The sequence below is a fragment of the Temnothorax nylanderi genome, unplaced genomic scaffold (assembly GCF_030848795.1).
Source record: "Temnothorax nylanderi isolate EJ_2023f unplaced genomic scaffold, tnyl_v1.0 TNYL_tig0466_pilon, whole genome shotgun sequence".
NCBI classification, from domain to species: domain Eukaryota; kingdom Metazoa; phylum Arthropoda; class Insecta; order Hymenoptera; family Formicidae; genus Temnothorax; species Temnothorax nylanderi.
Window position 1 is genome coordinate 13,889 of NW_027249528.1, and position 12,443 is coordinate 26,331.

The 12,443-nt window shown below is 39.9% G+C and overlaps 1 pseudogene; it reads left to right on the forward strand.

The window, feature by feature from the left end:
* LOC139783071 (eukaryotic translation initiation factor 5B-like) overlaps positions 1 to 12,443 on the forward strand; it is a 59,108-nt pseudogene that overhangs the window by 1,167 nt on the left and 45,498 nt on the right.

Below are 12,443 nucleotides of genomic sequence, written 5' to 3' on the forward strand. Positions count from 1 at the left end.
AATGTATACGAATGTATTTCTAATAACAGACTTTTGCGATAGGTAAAGGGCCTAGAAAGAAAACTATTGCCGCTATGCAGGAAGCTTTGAAAAAATTGAAAAAAGAAGACGAAAGATTGAAGCGTGAAGAAGAAGAAAGGATACGGCAGGACGAATTGTGAGAGCAGACAAGATTGGAACAATTGCGACTTAAACAGGAGCGTAAAGAAAAAAAGAAATTGAAAGAAAAACAACGAAAAGAGAGATTGAAGGCAGAAGGAAAATTCTTAACAACGAAACAAAAACGAGACAGAGCTAGGGCATAAGCGATGATTGAGGCACTTAAAGCTCAAGGTTTTGATTTGCCAGATCTAGGAGAGATAAAATCTAGACCAGGTGTTGTACATTTTTTTTATAATATTTACAGAGAATATTTACAGAGAAATTAAAGTCATAGTATTCATTATTGGAATTATTTTAGGAACACGAATTAGGTCAAATAAAATGAAGTAATAAGTTGGTGTAGAGAAGAAAGAGGAAGAAAAGATTGAGGATAATGAAACATCCGCGGCTCAAGTACAAGTAGAAATAGTAGATGAATTAGTACAGGAAGTAAGGGAAAAGAAGGAAGATGATGTTAAGGATTCGTGGGATGCTGACACTACTCATGATGAACAGGAAGAGGAAGGTATTGCTTTAGATTATAGAATTATATTCCGTCCAGACATTACATTGTATAATGATACATTGAAGTACTCGAATCTTAATTAATTTCAGATAAATCAGACTATATTCTCAAGACACCTGAAAAAGTGAAGAAATTTGGTTAAAAAGTTCCAGCCTTGGCTGAATCAGAAAATAAAGAATCATTCAAAAGTGATACAGAGAGCAAAAGCGGAAGTCAATTTGAATCCGAAGATGAGAGCGACGAAGATAGTGAAGTAAGGATAAAATGCCAGATGCCGCATGTAAAAAGGAATGTGCAGGGGAACGAATTCAGAATCGCCTTATAGAGGCAAAGAAGAAAAAATCTTTGGATAATTTGTGGGCTACCGTTGTCTATGTTTTGGGACACGTCGATACTGGCAAAACGAAAATTCTTGACAAATTGAGAAGAACGAATGTACAAGACGGAGAAGCTGGTGGTATAATTCAACAAATTGGTGCTACTAATGTGCCGATTGAAGCTATCCAAGAATCAACGAAGCATGTAAAGGGCGGGCGTAAGTGTTCACCTGAGATCTGAATCTTCTAATATTGGATTTCTGATTATATTGCACTGTACTTAATGTACTTAATGTACTGTTGCGCCCGTGTTGCACCCGTGCCGAGACACCCGTATTGCGGGATGACTTGACTCCGTTCCGCAGAAGCTTCAAGCCGCAGCGCGTCCCTTGACAACGGGACGCATATGATATATTGATTAATTATCGCCTGTCAGATTTCCTTCTGACTGAAACTCGAGCGGACGTTTCGGTTCGCGTTCCTTAATTGTTGACGTTCACAATAAACCATCCTTTCGTTGCTAAACCTGTGTACGCTTATTTCGTGGGACGCAAGTGAACCTGCGGGAGTGCGGGAGAGTGTGTGCGAAAGCCGACGGAGCGCAACATTTTGGGGGCTCGTCCGGGATCGGACGAACGTTCCTTGAGACGAGCAGAGAGACGAGCGTGATGGCTTCGTCAGCGGCCCCCTCGAGAAAGAGAACGCGGGACGAGACCCTGCCACAGGCCACGACGCAAGCAGAGACCTTACAGGAGGTTCTGCAGGAGATGCGGGCGATGCGTGAGGAGCAGGCGCAGAGAGAGGCAGTATTTACGGCGGAGCTACAACGTCGGGACGAGGAGCTACTACTCCTCCGCCAACAGCTAAGTCCCTCTAATAATAGAGCGTCCGGAGATTCGGGGACGCGTTTCGCGCTTCCGGGGGCAAGCGACGTGCGCGCGGAGCTCGGGTTTAAACTTAAGCCCGACGTTTTTGACGGATCGGTCCCGTTGCGGGAGTATTTCTCCCAATTCGAGATCATCACTCGCGCAAATCAATGGAGCGACGCATCGAGGACCATCGCGTTGGCCTCTTGTTTAAGGGGAAAGGCGCGCTCGATTTTGGACTCGGTCGAAGACATTGAAAACCTAGTATACGCAGAGCTAAAATCGAAGCTTGAATTGCGTTTCGGAGAAGGGCACCTCTCTCAAAATTATTACTCCCTCTTCACGAACCGTAGACAGAAATTTGGGGAGGACTTTGCGTCTCTCGGTTCCGAATTGGAGAGGCTTGCCCGGTTGGCGTACTCCGAGTGTCCCTTCGCTGTTCGCGATAAGATTGCGTGATCGCAATTTATTTCTGCCTTAACGGACGGCTTTGTGAAGAGAACTCTCCAGTTGGAGGGAGTTACTTCCCTGAAATTAGCGGTAGAGAGGGCGAAGGCCGTTAAGGCCATACAGGGGAAAAATTTCGGAGGATTCGGGAAAAGGAGGGAGAATTTTAATAAATCTTTTGAGAAAGCGGAAAAGGAAGCCTCTCTTCAAAACGAAGGCGGCGAAAAGTCCGAGGGAAAGAAAGAGGGTAACGTCCGTAAAGATTTTTCACGCTATAATCGGAACCGCGTCTCCGCAAAGGAATGCTGGCTTTGTGGCAAGGTTGGGCATTTTCGGGCCGAATGTCCCGCGAATTTGGAGAAGGGAAACGCGGAATAGTTACTCTCGGCGGGGGGAGAGTGACCCGCGTAGATAGAACCCCGAGAGTTATAATTCGTTCGATTAGTAATAAGTGTGATTTTGGTAATTTTTGTTATAAGGGGAAATTAAACGGGAAGGATTGTTCTTTTAAAATCGATACGGGTTCCGATGTTTCCATTTTGAGTAAAAAATTTCTTGGAGAAATTAAAGGGAAAATTCGGGTCGAGAATTGTTCTCTTCGTTATCCCACGGGAGAGAAGGTCCCTGTGGAGTTTAAAATTGAGGTAGAAGTTCGAATAGGAAAATTTTCTGAGAAAGTTTCAATGTACGTAGCGGATATTAACAATCAGTGTTTGTTGGGAAAAGATTTCTTAAAAATCATAAATCTAGGAGGTTTTTTTGATTCGGTTTTTGGGAAAACGGAGTCTGAAATCGAAAAAGTTTTGAACTGTTCTCGGGTAGAAAATTCTTCTGAAAAAGTTCCTCCTTTCTTAGAGAAATTGTTTAAAGAAAATTCTGAAAATTTGGACGCAGGGCAGAGGGAGACTTTTGCTGGACTTCTGAATGAATTTCAGGATGTCTTTTCTGAAGATGTCGTTGCGGGGAATTGTAAAGTCGTTAGTCATGAGATTAATTTGAAGAATTCCACCCCAATTAAACAAACTCCTCGACGTGTTCCTTTCCGAATGCGAGAGGAAGTCGACCAAATCATTGAAGAAATGAGGAAACAGGGCGTGATTGAGGAGTCGCATAGCCCTTGGGTTTTTCCGGTCGTTCTTGTCAAAAAGAAAGATGGATCAATCCGTTTCTGTATCGATTTTCGGAAAGTTAACGAGGTTACTGAAAAGGATTCTTTCCCCTTGTCCAGGATTGACGACATCCTGGACCAATTATCGGGTAATAGTTGGTTCTCTACTTTGGATTTAAAAAGCGGTTACTGGCAAATTAAGATTCGCCCGGAGGATCGCGAGAAAACGGCTTTTTCTATCGGGAATGGATTATGGCAGTTTGTCGTAATGCTTTTTGGCCTCTGTAATGCCCCTGCCACATTTGAACGATTGAGAAAAAAAGTTCTACGAGAATTACTAACAAAGATTTGTTTGTCCTATCTGGACGATCATTTTTGGAAAAAGTTTCAAAGAAATGTTGGAAAATTTGAAAGAAGTATTTTCTTGATTGCGTTTAGCTAATTTAAAAATTAACCCTAAGAAATGTGTACTTTTCGAAAGGAAGGTTAAATACTTGGACCATGTAGTTTCGGCAGGGGGCATTAGTACAGATCCCGATAAGATTTCCGCTGTAAAGGAATGGCCGATTCCTCATTCCAAAAGACAATTACGCAGTTTTCTCGGTTTTTGTTCTTATTACCGGAAATTCATTAAGGGTTTCTCTTCTTTAGCAAAGCCCCTCTTTGTGCTTACCGGAAATCAAGTGAAATTTATTTGGGGAGAGGAGTGTCAGAACTCTTTTGAAAACTTAAGGTGATTAGGCCATCAGAGCATGTCAAAGAAAAAAATCTGATTAAAAAATATGTTATAAAGAAAACCTAAATACACTTAAATTTGCAATTTTGAGAAGATCTGACGTCTAGTTTTTGAGATATTAAATCTCAAAGTTGGCATTTTTAACATAGGTTTTACGGGAAATTGTACCGGAAACACACATTTTTCGAGGATTTCACTCACTATCTGTAAAGAAACAAGTTCAAAAAACTGAAAATAACATTATTTGATTCTTCTAGCACTTGTTAAGTATAAGGCAAAACGACGTTGACGTGTAATAAGGCCAAAAATTCAATCAAAAGTTGATGAATCGTCGCGTTTCTTGTCGGCCTTTCGATCAGCTGTACGCGACGTGAACATGTGGCAACGCCGCGCCGTGTAGTGTTTTCTTTCCACAGCACTATTCTTTTGCAAACAAATCTCCCGTTATCGCAATTGTTTGTTATCTTCCATTATTTTTCAACATAAACACAATACATAACCTCACTCAAACACATGGCACTGGCATGATAGCTGCCTACAGCGAAGAGATGCAATGTCGCGACATTGCCGACATTTCTCTTGTATGAATGTCAACTGAAGTCAAATCTTGAACTGTTTACATTTATCAGTAGATGAATTGATACATGATCGAATGAAAAGTTACATTATAAAACTAGTAATTATACAAGTGTTTAGAATATATGCATAAAAAGGGTTTTTCTTTAAAAAAAAATTTAGACCTTATATCGACTCATACGGTACTTAGCCCAATCACCTTAAGGACGTTCTCCGGTCCTTATACTAGATAAAATCGATTTTCTTTAGATTTTCTTGAAACTGTGAATATACGTTAATTTAGGTGTGCTTTATGCGTGGTATAAATTTCAGTACCTCTTCCGGTATAAAAAATAAAGATACTGAGCCTCAAAGTTTCAACTTTTACTAATGAAAAGGTTTTCCAGGCCAAACGGTAAGAGATACGAGGTTGGTCAAAAGGACCAAAGTTGCTCCTCTCGTCGAGTTCTATAAGGAAAAAATGCCAAAATTAAAAAAAAATTAAATTAAAAAATTTTTTTTGGTAAAAATTGAAACTTTGAGGCTCAGTATCTTGATTTTTTATACCAGAAGAGGTACTGAAATTTATACCACGCATAAAGCACACCTAAATTAACGTATATTCACAGTTTCAAGAAAATCTAAAGAAAATCGATTTTCTCTAGTATAAGGACCGGAGAACGTCCTTAAAGCGGGTATTAACATCCTCTCCCGTACTTTCTTTCCCGAGTGGGGAGGGAGAGTTTGTATTGGACACAGACGCTTCTAACATTGGGATTGGTGCGGTGTTATCCCAGAGGCAAAAAGGGTTAGAAAAGGTTATTGCATACTTCAGCCGTGTGCTGAATAAAACGGAAAAAAATTATTGTGTTACTCGTCGTGAATTATTAGCGATAGTCGACTCGGTGAAATCTTTTCGACATTACCTTTTGGGGCGCAAGTTTATCATCCGCTCAGATCACGCTTCCCTCAGATGGCTCATGTCCTTCAAGGATTTGGAGGGACAATTAGCTTGCTGGTTGGAGAGACTCCAACAATATGACTTCGAGATTGTCTATCGTAGAGGTCTTTCGCATGGAAACGCCGATGGATTATCCAGGCGTCAGTGCGAAATTGACGGCTGTACGTTTTGTACTAGAGTAGAAGACAAAAATTCAGTCAAATCGGAGAAGATAGTCGCGCGAATAATTTTATTGGGGGAAACCTTAGATAAATGGAAAAAAGGCCAGCTAGAGGATCAAAGCATCACGACAATTTACCAAGGCAAAGAGACGGGAGTACGGCCGTCACGATCTGAGATTTCGGCGGGAGACGTTTCCACTCAAATTTACCTTTCCTATTGGGACGCAATTGTCTTAAAGAATGGAATTCTTTATAAGATATGGGAAGCTCCTAGTCTAAAATCCAGGATTTATCAACTTATTGTTCCACGGAAACGAATTAAACAAATTTTAGAGGAGGCACATGATTCTTCATCGGGGGGACATTTTGGAGTTAACAAAACTCTTGAAAAAATTCGTAAGCGATTTTATTGGGCCACTTGCAAGAGAGACGTTGAAGAATGGTGTAGATCTTGTGAGATCTGTATTTCGAAAAAAGGACCATCGGGGAAAGGAAAGTCCCCATTACAGGTCTATAATGTCGGGATCCCTTTTGAAAGGGTCCAGATGGACATACTCGGTCCTCTTCCATTAACTAAATCTGGAAGTAAATACCTGTTAGTCATTGTAGATTGCTTTACCAAGTGGGTGGAAGCTTTTCCTTTGAGAAATATGAGAGCTAGGATAGTGGCTGAAACTTTCGTTAATCAGTTTGTTTCTAGATATGGAGTTCCCTCAGAAGTTCATACGGACCAAGGAAGGAATTTTGAATCGAAACTTTTTACAGAAGTAATGGGACTTCTTGGAATTAAAAAGACCAGGACTACCGCGTTGCATCCGCAGTCTGATGGACAGGTTGAAAGACAACATCAGACGATTACAAATTACTTAGCCATATTTATCTCCAAAAATCAGAGAGATTGGGATAGGTGGATCCCCTTATTCCTTTTGGCTTACAGATCTTCTAAACATGAAGCCACAGGCGTAACTCCTGCGGAGATGTATTGTGCCCAGAATCTCAGGTTGCCCTTGGATTTATTACGATGTAGTCTTCCGAGACTTCAGGAGGAGGGCCTTAAGTCGGAGGGCGATTTTGTTAAAAGATTGAGGGAAAGGTTGGAGGGGATTCATTCCGTAGTAAGAGATAGGTAAAAAATCAAATCTTCTAGAGTGAAAGCCTGGTATGATCGTAGAGCCAGGAAAGACCTTTTTCGAGAAAATCAGAAAGTGTGGTTTTATAATCCTCGAAAAGAAAAGTGGAAGGCCCCGAAGTTGCAAAGTAGTTGGGAGGGCCCTTTTCTTATTGTAAAAAAGATGAGTGATGTCGTATTCTGCATTCAAAAATCCCCCAGACATAGGAAAAAGATAGTACATGCAGATAGGTTAGCCCCTTTTTATGAGAGAACAGTGGGAAGTAGTTAGGGAAATCGGAACCCGATTTATCGTTGGGAAAGTTTTTCTTTAAAATTGTTAAATGTTACTGCGTGTATTGTTCTTTTTATGTTTAAGGGAGATGCTTCGTTTCTTCGTCTGAAGAGCTTTTTGAAGGACACGAAGTGGAGTCTTCATACCGTAAGACCATCGGTTAAAAGAAGACTGTCTCTCCCTCGATTTTTTTGACTGAGGTTTTTCCGAGGGACTAGGGCGAATGCCGAGACAGGGGAGTCCTAATACGAACAGTATTTCGGTTAGAGACGATGGGTCCTCAGGAAGTATTCCCCCCCTTGTCCGAAGACTTCCGTTAGGCGGCGTTTGCGATAAGAAGAAAGGGCGGCAGCGAAGAAGACCGCAAAGGGAAGAAATTATAATGGAGTTCCTGTTCAAAAGCCGGAGAAGGAGAGTAACGGCGAGGAACGAGGAGAGGACGGGAAGTCCTTGAAAGCGGATTGGGTCCAAGGAGGCAAAGCCCGATATTCCGTAGCAACAGCTCGGAATAGGGCGAGGTACGCTTCAGAGCCCTGGAATCTGCAGAAGTGATGGAACCTCCTAGAAGACTGCTCTTCCGGATTGTCGGGACGACAATCAAGAACGGGGGGAGCAGTGTTGCGCCCGTGTTGCACCCGTGCCGAGACACCCGTATTGCGGGATGAACTTGACTCCGTTCCGCAGAAGCTTCCCTTGACAACGGGACGCATATGATATATTGATTAATTATCGCCTGTCAGATTTCCTTCTGACTGAAACTCGAGCGGACGTTTCGGTTCGCATTCCTTAATTGTTGACGTTCACAATAGACCATCCTTTCGTTGCTAAACCTGTGTACGCTTATTTCGTGGGACGCAAGTGAATCTGCGGGAGTGCGGGAGAGTGTGTGCGAAAGCCGACGGAGCGCAACAATACTTTAACAATTATCTTTTTGTTTTTAGTTTGCTGACAAGAAATTTAAAAATCTTGGTCTTTTGATCATAGACACACCTGGTCACGAATCATTTAATAATCTCAGGAGCAGAGGGTCTTCTCTTTGTGATATAGCAATTTTAGTTGTAGACATTATACATGGGTTGGAACCGCAAACCATAGAGAGTATGAATTTATTGAAAACAAAAAAATGTTTTTTTGTTGTCGCTCTCCATAAAGTCGACAGGTAATTTCGCATTATGTATAATAATTAATAACTCGGAGATATTTGCGATTGATTAATTTGCATTCTACGTCATGAGATTAGCTGCATTATAAAGTTGCATTATAAAAGTCATGACAATCTAATTTTCTCAGATTGTACGATTCACAGACCATGAATTGTAAGGATGATGTTCAAGATATAGTGAAGAATCAAGAATCTAATACTCAGCGAGAATTTGAAAGGCGATCGAAGGATATTAATGTATAGTTTGCTGAGCAAAGTCTAAATGCAGCAGTTTATTATGAAAATCCAGATCCAAGAGAATACGTGTCGTTAGTTCTTACCAATGCTATAACAGGTAATAACAACATACAAATGTGCAGATCTAATAGATAGAAACATAGCATTTGGGAATATCAGAATTTTTTTTACACCTCACTGTATCATACAGGCGAAAGTTGGCACTAATAGTTTATGCCTGTCAAAGTCTTCTGACTAAAAGATTGATGTATAGCGAAGAGCTACAGGCTACCGTCTTAGAAGTCAAAGCGTTGCCTGGACTTGGTACCATGATAAACTGTATTCTAGTCAATAGCATGTTAAGAGAAGGTGATACAGTCATCATCGCTGGTACGGACGGATCTATTGTAACACAAATTCGCTCGCTTCTTATACCGCAGCCGTTAATGGAATTGCGAGTTAAGGTAATCTTTCAGTATTTTGCACTCTAGATGATGAAATATCATCACAATTATTATATTATTCCTTGCATAGCATCAATTAATAAATCAATCAACATTGTGTTTACAATTCTGGGTGGGTCTTGGCCAGTTCTAAAAATTCGATCTTCCTCTTTACAAACATTTACAACAATGTTTTATATGATGTGGTTGTCAGCTATGCGCACAATCTTTAACTGGAGAAAAGCAAGGAAAGATTTCCGTCAGGTTTTCCTAAATGTCGTTGAAGCTAGCAGCGGGAACTAGCAGCGGAACGTCTCGCGGACAAGGCCGAATATCATGTGGGTTCCTCAGGGGGTCCGAACGTATTGTAGGTTAATTATTATCGGCCGCTGGGCTTTTCTTCGATGATATTCGGCCCTGTCCGCGAGACGTTCCGCTGCTAGCTTCCGCTGCTTGCTTCAGCGACATTTTTCTTAAACCCTATAAGCTTACGAAGACTACGAATCAAAAATCGATGTAGGATAAAGGATCTCGAGACTCGGCAATTATGAGTCCGCCATTCCTACACAAAGCCACGCGATATCCCACTTCATGCATACTTGATTTTAGAATATAATATTTATGGCATCATATATTTTTTATTCCAGAATGTATATATCGAATATCGTGAAGTTAAGGCAGCTGAAGGAGTGAAAGTTGCTGCTAAAGATTTGGAAAAGGCCATTGCTGGTATGTAATCTACTTGTAAATAATTAATAAGAATAATTCTTTTGCTTTGTAATGCATAGTATACATATATATATATATAATTTTTTTATATTTGTTCTTAAGAATAAAACGAATAACACAAGTTGATATTTGCATGTAGGATTAAAGCAAGTTGCACAAAAACCAGATGAAATAGACGTTATGAAAGAAGAAATAGCAAAAGAATTATCGAGCTCTAAGAAACATTTGACTAGCTGAACAAGTTTACGTTAAGCGCGTCAACCTCTTGGAGCTCTTGAAGCGTTGTTGGACTTCCTGAAAAGCAGCAAGATACCGGTAAGTACTTGTCTATAGAGCAGTTTTTTATTTTGCGTACATGCGGCATTATACATATACCTATGTCACATTCGTGTATATCGCAATATTAGTACAGTGATATAATATATTTTCTTTATTCTTGACTACTGCCAGTATGCGTTTCATGGACACCGAATATATTGCATGATTATTATCATATATTAGATAGTTGAGTCGTTTAATTGACGTTATAATTTTAATATTTCTATGGAGATCCAAGCTAAAGAAATGAATAGTAATAATCGTTGTCACATTATACATGAAGTGTCCTGAAGTGATCTCAAGTGTTATTTTGTTCAAATATCTTTTTATTTAGAAGTACCACGCAAGAATTTTCAACGTGTCGTTTTCTCGCTTCTGACGTCACGATTCAACATGGCCGCGACAGGTACCCAGGAGCCTTAAGAATGTGCGGCTTTAAGTTGGGAAGAGTAGAAAAATCGAACAAAATTGCCTATTTCGGAGACATTCAAAATGGGACTGATTTAGAAAATCAATTATTACAAAGCAAAATTATTGTATTGCCTTTAAACGACTTTCCAGATGATTTGCTTATTATTGAAGATCTGGATCTTTGTTTCTCAAACATTAAGAAATAGTTCTACATAGCCTTTAATTCATCAAAGAGATAGTGATTCTGATAGTATTGATTACAAGTTTCGTCAAATGTACTTGAAATTAAACAGATTAAATGAACTAGACAAGTTTGTAATAATTGATTGTATTTTGCGGCATATGTTGATTTTTAACAAATCAAATTCCTGTAAAGTTATCAAGAATTACATTAATGTTAATTGCAAATTGTGAAGAACATATGGAGTCCGACATCTTACTGCAAAAACTATTGCGCAACGTAAATCCATACTTGCAAAAAATTTTGAAAAAAGCTCAGAAAAATTTTTTGTCTCTAACGGAAACAGATAATGAGGTCTTACATAATTTTTTTCAAGCTCATCGGTTTTTGGCAAAACCAAATTTCGATATGTTGTCAGACCAATTAAATATAATTGCTACAGAAATTTTAGTGGAAAAACACAAAAGACTGATTGCAAAAATTCGGCATGGTGTATAGTGGAAAAACATGCTGATTTCTGGAATAATTGTGATTCAAATGTTCTTCTAGATATGCAAAAACCTACTGCTACAAAAGTCGTCAATTGTTTAGTGACTGATCCGTACTTAGTAAATGAAGGAAATGATGTATTGGGTTTAAGCCAAAGACCAATATTTACTACATGTACTGTTACACTATTACTTTACCGAAAACGTATGTACATTATAATGACTTGAAAAATGATTGATGCGTGTATAAATACAGAGGAAAATAACATTTGAGTATCTCAAAAGAGTACACTAACTTTTGAGATACTCAAATATTATTTACTTACTTAGATTTAAATCAGAATAGCATGTTATCTAACTTGTATCGTATTCGCGTAAATTTGCCAAAAAATATCGTCTCCCCCGCTCGGACGACCGTGTCCCTGACTCAGATTGGCTAAAATTTATTTCAAACTGGATCATGAATTGAAATAAGTTTTACCTCATATCCTCTATGATTAAAGTGCGAGTAAGGTAATGTTGTGCCGTAACCGGGAGTTGTTCTCAGGGCCGGCACAGGATTCGGGAATTCCGGGTCGGAGAGTAAAGCACGTCGCAATGTGTACAATAATTGAGCCAAATATATTTTCCTTTTGCACTTTACATTAGTTCCCTTTATTCTAGTTCCGATACTCGCGAAGTTGAAACGCTTTTATATTCTAGACGCACGTTACCGTTTCGTTGTTAACTGACGACTGCCCGCCGATCGTCGGATTCGGCGGTATTTGTCCGCGTCTGTCGCTAACTCGGGGGCTCCAGCGTTAGCGCTAACCCTACGCGGTCAGCGTTTCTGGTCGTGTCGAGTTGCATCGGATGATCGGTCGCCCGATGCAATCGTCAGTCTTTTCGGCGGATGTGGATTTTATGTCCGTCGCTAGGGTCGGATTTCGTATCGGAGGCACTTGGTGTTGCCAAGTGCATTAATTAGTATTAACTACGTTGTGCGCTTACAACAGTAATCTGACAAATTTCGCGTACACGCGAAATATCTGCGAAACGCTCGAGACAACGATAAATAATATAATCGGCGATTTGACGCGTCTAACTGGTCTCCCGGATCAACAAATAATTTCTAACGTTAGAGAATCGATAAATGGAGACGAGCTCTATCTTACAAAGATTTTATCCAGCATCCACGAATCATAATAATATGAGGAAGTGACGACCATTTGTTCCCAAGTTTCGGTGTATTTAAAAAGAATCTAAAGTAAAGATCTGACGGTTTTACTTGTTGA